Source organism: Lichenostomus cassidix, chromosome 5 (assembly GCF_008360975.1).
Source record: "Lichenostomus cassidix isolate B80296 chromosome 5, HeHo_3.0, whole genome shotgun sequence".
NCBI classification, from domain to species: Eukaryota; Metazoa; Chordata; class Aves; order Passeriformes; family Meliphagidae; genus Lichenostomus; species Lichenostomus cassidix.
The window spans coordinates 15,172,670-15,188,190 of NC_139486.1; the positions used below are offsets into that span (position 1 = coordinate 15,172,670).

Below are 15,521 nucleotides of genomic sequence, written 5' to 3' on the forward strand. Positions count from 1 at the left end.
TCAGGCGCCGCCAGCCCCGCCCCGCCCCTGCCCGCCCCGCCCACACGGACCACGTGGCTCGCGCGCCGCAGCGCCGCCGCCGCGCAGGCGCCGTGCGCGCTCCCCGGCCGAGCCTGTGGCTCGGATCAAAATGGCGGCGGCCGGAGCGGGGCCGGGCGGGAGCGGGCTGCGCTGAGCGGGAGGATGGCGGCGGCGAGCCGCTGCCGGAGGTGAGGCGGCGCGGGGAGTCGGGCTCGGAGGGGGACGAGGGCTTAGTGTCACAACGGCGGAGGGCAGGGGGCGAGACCGTCGACGCCCCCACGGCGGGGCTCGGTGTGCGCCCCGCCGGGCCGGCTGCGGGCAGCTCGTCCCGCCGCGCCGCTCCCGGCCCGTGGCTCCGTGGGGCCGCGGGGCTCCGCCGCGGGAAGGAGCTTTGCTCCCCGTGCCGCTCCCGGCCCGCAGGGTCCGCGGTCCGGAGCGCCGGCAGCGGCCTCGGCTGTGTCTGTCCGCGCTGTCGGGTCCTGCCTCGCCGCCCTTCCTTGTCTCCCTCCTGCTCTCCCTCCCGGCCCGGGGCGCTCCCCGCGGAGCCCGGCAGAGGTGCAGGAGCAGGAGCCGGTGCGGGGCTCGTGTTCCGCCCGGGCTGGTGCGAGAGCGGCCGCGCTGAGCGCCGTGGCTCGGGGCTCCCGCCGGTGCCGTCCAGCCCGTTTCGTGGCGGTGCCCGTGGCCGGGAGATCGCTCTGCCTCGGGATATGTGGGGCTCTGCTCCGCGCCGCTCCGTACAGGTGTTACCGCCGTGCTCCTGCAGAAACTTGGAGAGCTCTGTAGGTGATGTGTTCATTTGTGCCTCTGGAATATTCCTGCTGCCAGCGGGATAAGTGCTTTTCTGCTGGTTCGTGTTTCTACTTGCTCTTCCCCGCCATCCCCTGTGAGGCCGTTGGGTGAAAGATGACACACATGTCGAGTGCTAACATAAAAAACCATACAGGATGATAGAATACGTGTTGATGCAATGACACTTAGTTTGTGTGAGAATTTACCTTAGGCAGTGTAGCATCGCTTGAGGCTTTGCTTCAAAGCAGTGTAATATAAAAACAAATTTTAAGTGTTTGGCAGATATACCATTGGGATGTGATCACCTCAGATTTTACCACATACTGGAGGTTCTATGGAAGCTCTGATACAAAATTTTTAAACCTCATAACTCGTTTTGACGTAATGAAAAGCTTGAGGAATTAAAGGTTTACCCTCTTTGTCTGAAAGATCTTGGGGAAGAGGATGAATCTTCTGAGCTTCCCCTTTATTGTTTCAAATGTTTCATTCTAGTTCTGTATTAGTATCCTTCTTTACACGAGGTGGTGCAGGGAGGCGAATTTTTTCTTAGATCCTTCTCCATTTGAACCTTTTCCTTAAAAATTCAATGAAAATGTTTTTTCCTCCACCTCTTGTTGACTAAGAGTCTGCTACCATCACCACAAAATTAATTCTGTAGAGATTATTTATGAGGATGTGGAACAGAAGTCTTTTAGTAATGTACAGATTCTGTGGACCGTGATGTTTAAAAGGCAAAGTCTGAGCGCTCATTTTGTAGAATATCTGGATGGAGATAATGTATTGAGAAGGTATGAATTGTGATGTTTTCTTCCTTTTTGGAATAATTTACTTCTAACTAGTCTTAGTCGACGGACCAAAGCATAATTGAGCCATTAAGAACTTGCTACTTTGCTGTGACAAATAATGTTCTGTAAACAGTACTATCTGTTCGTGCTTATATGTAAACACATAATGAATGTCTCAGTAAATCAAGCTTGTGTCTTAAGTTGCAACATGAAGTGCTCACTGTTTTTTATTCAGATCTGAAGTTAGACTTGCATAGTTGGGCTGCACACAGGTAATCTTGGAAATGGAGTTCAATGTTTTGTGTCCAATGTACAGCCAGTGTTTGTTTTTGTTCATTGGAGATGAAAACGGCTATTGAACCCTTTGTATTTCAGCTCAGCTGCACTAAGCATTGTTTCACTTGCTTTCAAACTTTAGCCAATTTATAAATGGGTTTGGCATTCTAATCTAGTTTGTATGCTCAAACATACAAGGAGCAGGGTCACAAGTTGTCTTGGTTCATTTACTGTGGCGTTGTTGTAATTGTTACCAAAAAGCTTTACCTCTTACATTAGGAAGTGAATTCTCTTCATATGTCCAGATTCCCTTGCTGAGTCATAGATACAGTGATGGTGTAAGGCTTATAGCTGGCATGGACTGATTTGCAAAGACTCATGCATGAAAGAATATAATTACTTTTATAAGCTCTCCCAGAAGACTTGCATGGATTTGTCATAGTGATTTTAATTTTTTTTTCCCCTCTTAGCTTTCAAGCTTGTCTGAGAAGCTCCAAACTTTGTGTTGCGAAGCTATGCTGCTCATTGTTAAATTAGAGTAGAATGTGCTGCCTCTGCAGCCAGCTCTTTGAATTTAATTCAGTGGAACTGCCAGAGCTTGATGAATTAACAACAGAATATTGAGTCTTCATTTTGAAAGCAGCCTTTCAAGTTGCTGCTTACATCGTGTCAGGTTTACAGCTGTCACTGATGACAATTAACCTCGACGTTTGTTGGGGATGAATTTTAGGCTGGGACAGTGTCTTTGTGCAGTTAGGAACCTGCACTGGTGGTGTGGTGTCTTGGGGTCCTGCACGTGGCCAAAGGAGGAGGTGGAGCACTAACCCTGCTTGCTCCTCTGCCACCCTGATGCTTGTTTGGTCACGAAATACCAGACCCCATGCAAGAAAAGGGGAGTTTATTCTGATGTCTTGGGTACACTGTGGTGACCAAGATAGTTGTCCATGGCTGCCTTTCAGAGGCAAAAGGTAAGATGAATCAAAACATCCTATAGACATCTTACATAGACTGCATGTAGTTCACATTAATCAATAAACAGATCTATAGGGAAACTGTGAGATTGCACTTAACAAGAAATAACTGCGTTCTCTTAAAAGACTGATAAGAATCTGCTTTACTGCAAATCTCAATAGAGGACTGCAAGTTTGAGTATTAACTCTAAATTTCTTTTGTTTGTTTGCTTTTTCTTAACATATTTACGTGGCTTTTAATTTCTGTTATCAGATCAATGGCTTTTCCCGTTTTTTCACACTAGTCTGGCAACCTGATGCTCAGCTTTATTGTACATGCAGTGAGGACAGGGAATCCTAGTTCAGATGTGTTAGGTGTGCTTCCAGTGAGTCATCTAGCTATTGCTTCTTTTTCTTTCTCAGGTTCTTTTAGGGATAAGTCTTGTCAGTGTATTCTTAAATCTTTGGACAGAAGCTATTGTGGATTTTTAGAAGTCTCTTTCCTGTGTTGGCTTACCACTATGCCTGAACTATAAGAAGGGGCTTCAGATGCCACGTTTGATGCTGGTCTTGCATTTTACACCTCTCCAGTCTGTCCTGCATGTCTCCTAAGGATACCATCAATAATGATGCTTTCTGTGTAATGAATGGATGCTAGGAGATCTGAAATTATTATAATATGATTAGTATATTTAATTTCAATTATTAAACAGTATTTATCTCAACCTATAAAACCTATATCTCAACCTAGTAAAACTATAAGTTTTACTGCATTGTTTTTTCTTCACTGGCCCACAACAATAAGGATGCCTGTGAGGTTCTTGATAGATGCTTAGTGGCAAAATTGGTTTAAACACTTTCAGTCCCCAGCTGCTTTTTCTTACTTCTGTGTTGGTAGGCCGTTTATATGGCTTCACTCTGAAACATTCAGGAAATTGATCTGTCTTAAAAATAAACCACTAAAGCACAAAATAACTTCACATCAGATCCTTCATCTGGGTCATCACGTTGCTGTGGAAAGTCTGTTTGCTGGCACAGTGTAGAGGAAAGGCCAGGGAGGTAAAGGGGATCAGGGTGGAACTGTGTTGCCTGACGTGTTGTATTCAATTACGTACCTAACTTTGTACTTAGTTAAATTTAAATCTGATTTGTTTGCTTCATGGTGTGCCAGTGTTGTGCAGGCTCACACCAAACATGTCTGAATGTGGTGGCCTTGCAGATGTGTTTAGCCTGTTGGGGATTTTCTATTATCAGTGGGTTTAAACTGGCTATTTAGATGTTAGAATGCTGAAACATGTAAGAAAAAATTTAATAGCAGTCAAAACTGATTAAGAAGAAACTTTCAGTAACGTGTGGAGGTATAATGTTTCAGGCAGCATCTTCCTAAATCAGTTTATATTTCAGAAGTATCTTCTAGTGATCTTACTTTATTTTTTGAATTTGGCATTCTAGCATGAGTTGTAACCTGTATAACTGACTGATCATTTTCTAAATCCTATTTGATCTTTGTCCTCAAATTTTGTCTGAATTCAGTGGTCATTCATACTGTATATTGTTTATGGCACTCAAACATCATTTATGTTCAGTTCTTCCTGTATTAAAAAGACTGGCTTTTTTGTGTTCATCCTTTCTTTTCATTCCTATCATATCCTGTTTCCAAACCACTGTCATAAATTGTAAAGGGTATAATTTAATTTTTTTTAATCCCTTTTAAAGAATATCTTTTTAGTGCTGCTGTTACTGTGATTCCCCATATTGTTAAAGAGCCTTTTTATTTCTACTCTGTCCCCTTTCTTACAGGATCATTTCAGTATGGTAACTTGTAGCTTTTAAGATTGATCTCTTTTTCCTGGCATTCTTCATCACTTCTGATCTTCTGTGTTATCTAGTGGGAAGTGCTTTGGAGAGAGATCAAGCTGGTTAATGCAAGATTCCTGTGATTGGGAAGCCTTGTCCAAGATCTGTTAAAACTCAGTTTCAGGATAACTGTCAGGATATTTTACCATTCTGCTGATGGCAACAATGGCTAAACTGGAAGGATTTGATTGAGACAGCAATGTAATAAGTGACGGCTGTTTGTTTTTTTTAGTTTGGCTTGTGATTTTGTGACCCAGCACTTGCAGAAGCTGTGTGATTTTGCAGAAGCCGCAAAATGTATCCGTGTGTGCTTGCCTGTGTATTTTAAACTGCAGGTTGGGTGAGAAAAGACTGTTCTCATAGTCTAACACTGAGATTTTAATCAAGGTTTGGTATACAAAGAGCAAGAATACCAGTGTCTGGTGAAGGCATCCAACATGAGTAAAATAACTGTTTATATGAAAATTGAAGTATTTTTTGAGTGACCAAGTAGATCTCATTGCATTAGTGAGAAATTGAAGTGCTGCTTTGCTTATCATCTGCTACTCCAGATATCTGTACTGCAATGAAGTGTACAAAACACTTCTGTAAATGGGTAGGTTATTTTAGGTGCTTTAAAAATAATCAGTATGAGTGACAAAAGTTTCTTTTAATATTTTTTTCTCCTGACCCCAATATAGGAAATGCTGCTCAAGAGCTGATTAAAAGCATTCCAACATAACAAATACAATCAGAATGCAACAAGACCGTATTTTGTGGACTGATGCTCCCTTATTCTTTGATCTCTTTTGATCTTCTGCTTTAGCTTTTTTAAAATAACGATTCTTGATGTAAAGGTGGGGGGGAAGTGGTTTGTTGTGTTAGAACTGGGTTTGCTGTGGATTTGGTGATTTTTTTGACTTTGTCTAGGAAGATGTCTTATTTAAAGCCTTCCTGCTGCTGTGATAATTATAGTGCTTATCCATTTAAATTCTGCAGTGTATAAGATGAATTTGTGCTGAAGTACATTGTACATGTGGAGGCATTTAGAGGGTTTTTCTCATGTTACCTAGATGTCTGCCTTAAAATACATAAATGCCTAACAACCGCTGAAGCTGCTTGTGATACTTAACTGAATGACCAGAAGATTCCATCTTGACGAAGGAAGGAGTGTAGGCAAATACACAGTGGAATTTTGTATTACCCCTTTAAAAAAACGTGAGGAATCCCAGACTAATGAAGCATGTGAACACATTAAAGGCTGATGTGTTGTGCCTTGGCTCATCCTGTACTGGGCATCTCAATTTCAGACATCTTGAGAGATTAAATGAAATACATATAAAATGTCTAGCATGTGGGTAGAGAAGATAATGCTAATAGGTTCATGGATTTCCTTAAGGTCATTCTAGTAGTGACTGCAGCTCTCTGAAATACATCAAATTGCTTATACTGACATTTTAATTTGAAAATACCTTTGCCAGTCTATAATGAGGTACTTCTAGGAAGTCTTTGAAATTGGTTTTTTATTATACTACAGAGACAAGCAAGGTAGAAGAATGCTGAGTGGACAAAATGTACGCTGGAGACGGGAAGCTTTGTGTTATTCAGTTCAGTGATGGCCTTGGTACTGAATAAGGGATAATAATCTAGGCTGTGTCAGTACTGAGAGGCAACAGTTGTTGCTGGTGAGCTGGATGTAAGCACCTTAACTTCTACAAAGGAATGTATATGACAGCATGAGGAACTGCTCAGTGTCCTTGTTAAACCCCCCCCACACTCCCAGCGTATCAAATATTTCCATCTCCTCTGCAGTTTTTCATGAGTGATTAGCTTATCTAAGTTTTGGATAAGATTTAAATTCTCAAATCCCAGCTTGGCTGATTGTTGTGGTTTTTGGAGGTTTTTTTGTATAGCCAAAGATAATATTTAAGAGAATAATTTGATGTATTTTTTTTTTTTAATACATTGAAAGATACCTTTTGACCCAAATAGCGTATCTTCCACTTCTTATTTGGTCGTTAAAATCTCTGTAGGATTTGTCCTCCATTAAGCACTTCTGGAAATGTGCATTTGGACTTGAAATGCCAAAATACCCTTCTAAAACAGTATGCATATTATACATGTTAGGTTAACATACAGAATAAGACCTATCTAATAGTATTTTGTAGTTCTAGACACAGATCTGAAAAACTGGTAACCTCTGGTAAAGTGACTTTTATGTGTATTTCTGCACTACATCAAAGCTGCTTGTCTTTAACTGCATTTGACTACAGTCTTTGATATTATAACCTGGACAGTTACTACTTGAAGTTGGTTTTAAAGCTTAAATTACATGTTTTCTGAAAATTATGTTAATCAGAAGTACAGTCTTAATACAAACTTTCTAAACTATGTGTTCATACTACTCAGGGCTTTTCCACTGCAAGTGAAATAAAATTTTCTTGTCTTGTTGTAACTTTCTCTGCTGAGAGTATCTGAAGTAATTTTGTTACTGCATAATTTCTCAGTTAATTGTCTTGAAGTTTCCCATTTGGATTAACATGTGGCAATCTAGGTATTTCCCCACCACCATCTTGGGTATCTACTGTCCTTTGTCCTTCTTCCCTCATTCTGTTTTTAGCTACCATCGTATTTTTGCTGGAGAAATAAATTTGAAAATGCCACATTTTGTGACTGGGTTTTAGCTGCATCAAAGCTCAGTTGTATTAGCAACAGTAATGAGGGTGCTTTTATTTAAATATCTTGTGGATCTGGAGTTTCATCCTTGTTTTATGTTTGGAAGGAAAGGGAACTTGCCCTTTTTTTTCCCGCATATACAGGATTAACCTGTTTCCTTATTAAAATGAACCTCTTATTGTTGTTAATCTGAAAACCAATCCAGCTAAAAACTGTTCCTGTTCATTGAACATGAACAGAGAGTTGAGTGGGAATGATTATCTGGGTAGAGAGGGAAGTGAGATTTCTTCTCTTTTTTTTTTTTTCTTTTTGATGGCAGTGTTATCTTTTTTTCTGTACATTGATGAGCTTTTCAAATAATGGAAGAATCAAAGGAGATTTGAGATATAGAGCACAGGCTGTCAAAGTATTCCCTTTCTGCATTTTGCCCTTTCTTTGAATGTGAAGGAATAGTAGTATCGAGGACATTTGTGGATAAGGGAGAAAGATAAAAAACTTTGGTCTAAAATTACACTAGGAGCAATGGGTTTCTTTAATGGAGTAGCTCCTGTAATTAGTGCAATGCAACAGACTTTTGCTTTCCTTCTGAAAGTTTCATTGGATTTCTTTGAAAAATCTATTTATTTTTTAAATATTCTGGGGCATGTGAAAAGCTTCAGCTCTTGGGGGAGAAGGAAGAGTTTAGGCATATAAACAGTCTGCTCAAAGGGCAGATTTGCCTTAGCAAATAGTTAAACAAAAAACCACCCCATAAGCTCTCCAAACTCTCTCTAACAGCCTTTAAAAATCTTCATTTGTGAGTTATGTATAGATGTTGCTGAATTAATTGTGTACATGATTGGTGCCTCTGTGTTCAGAAACAACATGTTATGTCAACATGTATGATGCTCTTTTGACTGTTCTGTAAAACTTTCATAATCATGTTTCAGGATAAAAAAATGCTTTGGAAGTGCAGAGAGCTTGTTGCAGGAAATGTGGAAGACATAACTTCCTTTTCTTGCCAAGGGGAAAATGTAAACAAAGCTCCAACTTAATTGTAGGCTAAGTACTAGTCTGGTTTTCTGACTAAGCCTTTCCTTCCTTAATTGATTTATTTTATCGTTGAGAAAGTATATTTTCTGAAGTGAATTCCTGTCATTTTAGGCAGGACACACCTTAAAGTTTGTGAGCATTTAGTTCTTGCTACACTTTTGTGGAATCTAAATGTAGATATTAATGAAGGTAACTACTGAAACTGCAGTTACTAATGTAACTTTTGAGGGGAAGTATTGCAATATTACTGTATTTTGATACTGTCTTCAAAACAGCTGAAATATTTTAAGTGTACAGCATAGAAGGATCTCTTGGCATCAGATGTTATGATATAAATGTTAGTTGGTGAAGTCAATGTGGCTCTTAAAATTTTCTGCTGAAGTTAATGAATTTAAATTAACCATACAGAAGATTCCAACCAAAGGAGAAATCTTTCAAATGTGCAAGCTTTTGAGTAACTGTTAAAATCTTCGTATGTACAGATATAATCGATTTATATAAACACATATAAGATCATCCTGCTAGTTGTGGGAGGGGTTGTCTTAAAAGCATCTAAATATAAGGAAAATGGTATATGGGTTTGACCAGGAATTTTACCCTTGCTCAGGGAGGCAGCATAGCCTGTTTGCATTGTCTCAGATAAGTCAGTTGTTGTATAAATACCATACAGTGATTTTTACAATTTGATTTTGTATTGCTTCCTGCAACAGTGAACAGAATAGACTTGGGAGTGACTGTGGATGTTAGGAGACAAGGAGAAGATGTGTCAACACTGGGGCTAGGCCAGAGTGACTTGAAGAGTCACTCAGAGGGAACAGAAAGGATGACTACAGGGGTATAGTTTTATGGAGTTTTGAGGCAGTCTATTAGGAATAGTTCCTGTTAGAGAGCTGTGGGATCCTGTCGCACCAACATGCTAGAGTTCCCTCTACCTGTCTGTTACCTGCCACTCTCTCCAGCAGTGGGGTGATGGATCAGCCATCTGAAGTTATTTGGTTTGTGATCATATAATCTGTATATGTAGTGTGAGGGGAAGCACGGCACCCCCTTGGCAGTATGGAATGTGAGGGGAAAGTACAGTTCCCTATTAGTTTGGCTTCAGTGGTCGTGTCAGATCACCCTGGTGTACCTGTGAAGAGCTGACAGGCAGTGAGTCCTGCAGGCACAGTTAGCTTCTCCCTGTCAGAGGGCGAGCTCACTAGATTGAGGGGAATATATTAAAATTCACATAGGTTTGGCTTTATATTTTTTTCCTATATGAGTAATACCTAGATGCATATATTCTGGCACTGCAGATTTAAAATTGTCCAGTCATTCAAAAAAGCAACAACTCCCAAGAACCTCTTTAGTAGTAATAGCTGCTATGTGAAGCATTGTTAACTGAGGGAGGAACAAACTGCACAAATACAGAGCAAAATAAGTGCAGGCCAAAGAAGCAGCAATCAGCCAGCAAGATACAGGGAGCATTGTTGTGGTGAATCCTAGCAGTGGCTACTGCTGTTCAAATTGCCATTTTCTGCTAGGGCTGCCCTTGCTTTGCAGATGATTTTTCCTCCTGTTAATTTAAGAGCTATGTAGAAGAAAAAGCATATGGCAAAAGTGGTCTTACAGCTGCCCACTTAGAGTAAGATGTTTTCATTGAAAGTGGTAAATGGCTGAATGAAGGTAGAGGCAGTGCTGTACTTGGGCAGTGGCTGTAGCAGCCACACTGAAGGATCAACTGAAAACAAGCACAGTCCAGTCAGGACTTACGTGGCTTTCCAAATGAAGGGGTACAGTTGCTGCAATGAAGCAGTACAGCTCCACTGCAGGCATGGGTGCATGGGGACTGGGAATGTTTACTTTTTGAAGGTTATGTCAACTGAATGTTAGTCAAACTGCATGTTGTGTTTGATTGTGGGGAGCAGAGTAACCTTTTCTTGCTGTTCTTCCTTCTCTGTGGCATCCTTTGGGTTCCTTGAGCCATTTAGTAAACTGGTGTAGGGAGCTAACTACACTGGAGAGAAAAAAATCTCACAGAAGAGAATACCTGTGTTAGTTGCTGACACAATAGAGGAGCTTTGGAGAGATGCTGGTAGTAGCTGCGGTGAGCTCTGGCGCTGAAGAAATGTGCATGGAACCACAGTATTAATGAACCAACTTGGGTTTGTATACACCAAATAATGCATTTTCAATCCAGATTGCAACTGTGTTTTGGTTGGATGCAGGACCTGTCGTGGCTTGTGGCTTACTGTCCAAAGTATTCAAACTGTAGCTGTAATGAGTCAGTTTTATGGCTGTGAATTAATGCTTTCTTCAGTGAGGAAAATCAGTGTTTCTCTAATAAAATTCCTGATGTCTCATGAAATGACTGGACTAGACTGCCCTTCGAGTTCTTTACCACACCTTTTCATGTTCCACCTTCCAGTTTTTCTGTTGTATGTAGATGTACCCGTTAGTGTTAAATGTGTAAGAAATGATGCTAGCAACCAATACTTCAAACTTGTTATATCAAAGACTGAATGGGTGAAATTGCTGTTGATGACAAAAGGACCCACGGAAAGGATGGTGTACAAAAGAAAAGGAATGGTGGTGTATTAAGGCCTGGAGGGTAGTGAAAATTGCTTTGGATATACGGCAATATTGGTAATAGCATTTTTTAGCCACAGGCAGGAGTTTCAGTGGAAGTAGATGAGCTGTGTATTGTTACCAAGCATCTCAGAAGCTTGTGTATAAAGGAAGAGTATTGTACAGAAACACCATAGTCATGAGGAATGATGTTCCAAGCAACAAATACCACAAGATGTTGTTCCTGATACAATGACTGGCTGGTAGGATGAGGAGTTGCTTGCAGCCAAATTAAGATAGAAGCAATTTTTCATCTGATCTATTAAAAGAGGCCACCCATTTGGGGAGGCAGATCACTATGTGGGTCCAAGACTTTTTAGGCTGTTTTGATGTTGGAGCTATTGTTGTGAAAACCCCAAGCAATGTCATCACCAGAGATGACTCAGGCTGTGGAAGTTAATAAGGGAACTAAAGCTGAGTGATCAAAAGGTTGCTTTTTTGAAGATGAATTGAAAATAGTAAGTCATAAGATAGGATGGGTGCTGCTTGCCTACTTAGGTAGGTACAGAGCAGAGTGTCTGGGATTGTCTTATTAGTGACTAATGTACTCTCAGAGGAAGCATATTCTGAGAGGAAGTGTGGTGAATGTAACTATGCAGTGAATTTACAAGCACTATTGTGTGCAGGAAGCTCCCACGTCCTCATTCAGAGTAAATGGCTTTCTGTGAAATAATTGGGCCTGGAAAATAAGGGAAAATGTCTCCAGTACAAGAAACTGTAGGGTATGTGGATCTTCCATATGATTGGGGTTTGAGCCAAGATTTTTCCATTTTAGTAGACTTGTTAATTGAAAACAGGATTTTGTGTTGTGGTTGGGTCACTGCTTGAGCAAGAGGAGGAATTCCCTGTCTTAATGAGACAGGGAACTTTGGGGGGCACTCTCAGACTAAAGAGAATAAAATTCCATGATGGGGGGAAGACTTCAGAGATGAAAGACTGCTTGCCCTGTTCATAAGAAGCAGCGATCCTGTTGACAGATAAAGGGTACTGGGATAAGAAGCCTGTGAAATGAGCTGTGTAAAGGTGGGACAGCTTCATTTGGAAAGTTATTACTTTTTCTCCACTTTTGCTTTTTCCAGGGAGAGGAAAAGGAACAGGTGACTAAGGATATTGCTGCAATGATGGACAGTCAGTGTCTGGAGGCACACTGAGGAGGGCAGCAGTCTTACCAGACTGGTATTTGACCTCAGTATCCGAAGTTGAATTTAGCTGAAATCTCCGTGAGTTAGGTCACTGCCTGACAAGACAATTAAGTATTGGCCTGAACTTTACTGGAAAGAAAAAAAGCAGACTACTATTAAAAAAAAAAAAAATCTGATCTTTTTTCCAAGGTACTTTTAATGTAATTTGGAAGTTCTTTTTTCTGTCTTAACCAACTGATGTGTTCATATATCTAAAGCAAAGAATATTTGCCATTCTTACAAAAGCATGTGGGTGATTTTCACTCAGAAGAGGCCTTTTGAAACACATTTAGACTCCTCAAAATTTATTACAGTGTGTCAGATTATGTTGCAATTATTCTAGATTGGCTAAAATTAATTATCCTCATTTTCCTGTAAATTGATATGTTCATACCTAATTACTCTGTTCAGTAATATTGATAAAGATTTGGTGGATAGGATTTCTCTGATTTTCTTACAAAGTAGATTTAATGATGTTTTGCATCTAAATCAGATAACGTTCCTTTCAAGTTAACTTGTGAAAAAATGGAAAGTCATTGAAGAATTACATGCTGTCATTTCACTTCAAGAGAGTCCTGGAGGGCAATAAATGAGTTCTTGCTCATTTGGCTGAAAGAAGTGTTTTGAATTGATCTTCAGGAACATTAGTTAAGTCTTTCATGTGAATGTTATCAACCAGAATAGACTTTTGGTGAATTACTGTGTTTTTGCAACCAGCTGGAAGGATCACTGATGTAGAGAGATGAAAATTTATTTGCCAGTATGTGAAGACATTTAAGTTGCTTGGGAGGAGCATCCTATTCCATGCAGGATTGTCCTGCTGTAATTCAGTTTAAAAAATCAGTCTCTGAGTGCTTTGTGTGTTTGAGTTTTTTAGCTGCTGGATTTTTTTATATTTAGAGGAATATAAATATGTTGATGTCCCTCCCTTGCCTCCATGCTGCTGTTAGTGATTTGACCTGTCATTCCCTGTTAATGACATTACTGAATTACTTCTAGGATGTGACATGTTCACATCATACTTGGAATTGCTTTGCTGATCGTCAGAAATCCTACTTTGAATGCCATTTGCAAAGACAGCATTGAAAAGAGGTTTTTTCCCTGTAAGTTCTGTGGGGTTTTTTTTCAACTGTTAAAATGCTGCTCGGTGTTTCCAATTTCTGAAGTGTGCATACCTTCAAGACTATTCACCTTTGTGCTCTATTTGAGCATAGTTCTTTTAACTTTCACTCTGATTCCTCAGAGAAAAGATTGAAAATCAGTGCAGGTTGTTGGTGGGTTTTCCCCACAAACTCAGTCCTGTGATTCTCAACAAATCTAGAAATAAAAAGCTATGACTATTGTGTTTTTATCACCTCATTTTGAAAGAACTTCTTCATGGAGAAGCATACTACTTCATGGAAGAGAAAATGCTGTAAATTTCATGCTTAACTATAAGAAAGGGTTCTTTGTGATAGTTGGAACACATGATTCTCAGCAAATCACTGAGTAATGCAGTCACTTTCATAATCTAGTTATATCTGCTTTTTCTTGCCCTCTTGAGCTGGTAGCTGCTGATGTGGCTTAAGTTCTGGTGTTTTGCTTGTTTAATTTTTTTTTTTTTTTGTTTCTTTCCAATGAAATAAATAATGAAACAACATAGATTCATTAGTCCATGTCATAAAGAATGTTATCCATTCCTTGTTTTTGTACAGAACTAATCCAAACCACAATCTTTCAGCTGTTTCAGTTGCATCTTACTATTGTATCATCCAGTTTATTTAGAATAAGGATACAGGTTGATTGCTTGACTGGGTTACAAAAAGGAGTCAAAATAGGCTTTGCATGGATTTGCATGTGTGTCAGGCTACATAATCAGCTGAGCCTTCAAAATTTCGGTTGTTTCCTCTGAACAGAAAATGACTTGCCAGTTACACAATTTCTTTCAGATACCCTGTCCCATATGCATTCAGTCTTTTAGTGTGTGCACTTCTGAGACTGGGGACTTGACCTCCACAAAATCTGAGTGTGCGCCAGTATCTCAGAGTGTCTCATCCATGGAAAAACGTCAGGACAGGTAGTACTCAGTTCCTGTCAACTCTTCGTCCTTGGAGAACCACCTTCCAGTAGCATAGTAAGAAAAATGAGGTAGATACTAAATGCACATCTGAACAAGCAGTTGGAACTCCAGCCACAAGCAACTTTGTCTTCATTTCTAAGAGCTTGTGCCTTTGGATGTTGCTGAGCTGTAATTCCGGCAGTGTGTACTGTGTAACAAACAGCTTGGCTAGGGCTGGCTCTGGAGACTTGTCAGTGGATGGGGACTTTGTTCTGTCCTTCTGAGCATGGGATTGTTCCTGAATCACTTTGTCATGGCTCAGGGCTCTGTATTGGTCACCAGACCACTGCTCTGCTGGAGGCAGGCTCGGGATGTTAAGGCAAGCTGGGGAGATGTACTTTGGAGATGAAAGCAGCACCCCATTCTCACAAATTCTTTCTCTTTTAGTTACTGATCTGCATAACTTCTATGGAAATAAGCTTGTCCTTGCTGAAATGTGGTTGATGTGTTTCCTTACTGGGGTTGGCACTTTTTATTGCTGGATTTTGTCATCTCCTCTTGCAGTATGGTTCTGCTTGTTACTTGAAATGATCTGTTGGGGCAAAGTAGCATAGCATTTTTTGTCTGGATAAAAATCTGAGCAAACATGAATAAGGTACTCTTAGGATGCTTGTGTTGTCATTTACTCATAGTAAATTTAAATGTGTTAGGTAAAATGAAAACCTGAAATACCATGTTGGGACAGGTATGTGCGTGTACTTGATATAATTTCCTACTTTGGTTTTATTATTATGCTATTGCATAATCCTATGGCAGCAACTCCAAAAGAAATACAGAGTTCTTAAAATTTTACAGGGGAAAAGTCAAATGTTTTTGGTTGTAAAACATGTTGTAGCACTCCCTACCTTGCCCTTAATATTAATTGGATCCCAGTGAACTACAGGAAATTTTATGAAACATTTGTATTGAGTGATGATATAAACAACAAAGTGTCACTGTTACCCAAAGTCCATCCTGTACAGAGATTCTTTGTTAAATCAAAATTCCCAAACTAGGAATATCTGGCAGTTAGCCCAGATACCTCAGATGCAAGTCATTTTAGGATTTTAGGTTCAGTGTGACAAGTATTGAGAAGACTGAGAAACTTCTTTCAGGTACTGGAACCTTTAACCAGACTTGTGCTTATTTTTCTGTGCTGAGTATAATATAATCTGAAAGTCACTTCTGTACTATTTTTTAGAATTTGGGGTGTTAATTTTGGTTTCTATAACTTGCTTGTTTCACATAACACACTCTATATACACTTTTGCCAGTACAGGCTATTTTAAAC

At 40.1% G+C, this 15,521-nt stretch overlaps 1 protein-coding gene across 2 annotated transcripts in view; it reads left to right on the plus strand.

Annotated features, from left to right (window-relative positions):
• Positions 1-74: 74 nt before the first annotated feature.
• The window catches only part of BTBD7 (BTB domain containing 7), a 55,375-nt gene continuing 39,928 nt past the window's right edge, over positions 75-15,521 (plus strand). For both annotated transcript variants that reach the window (XM_085061509.1, XM_085061510.1), the window contains exon 1: positions 75-209. The gene's annotated coding sequence lies outside the window, so the exon portion shown is untranslated. The remainder of the gene's footprint in view (positions 210-15,521) is intronic.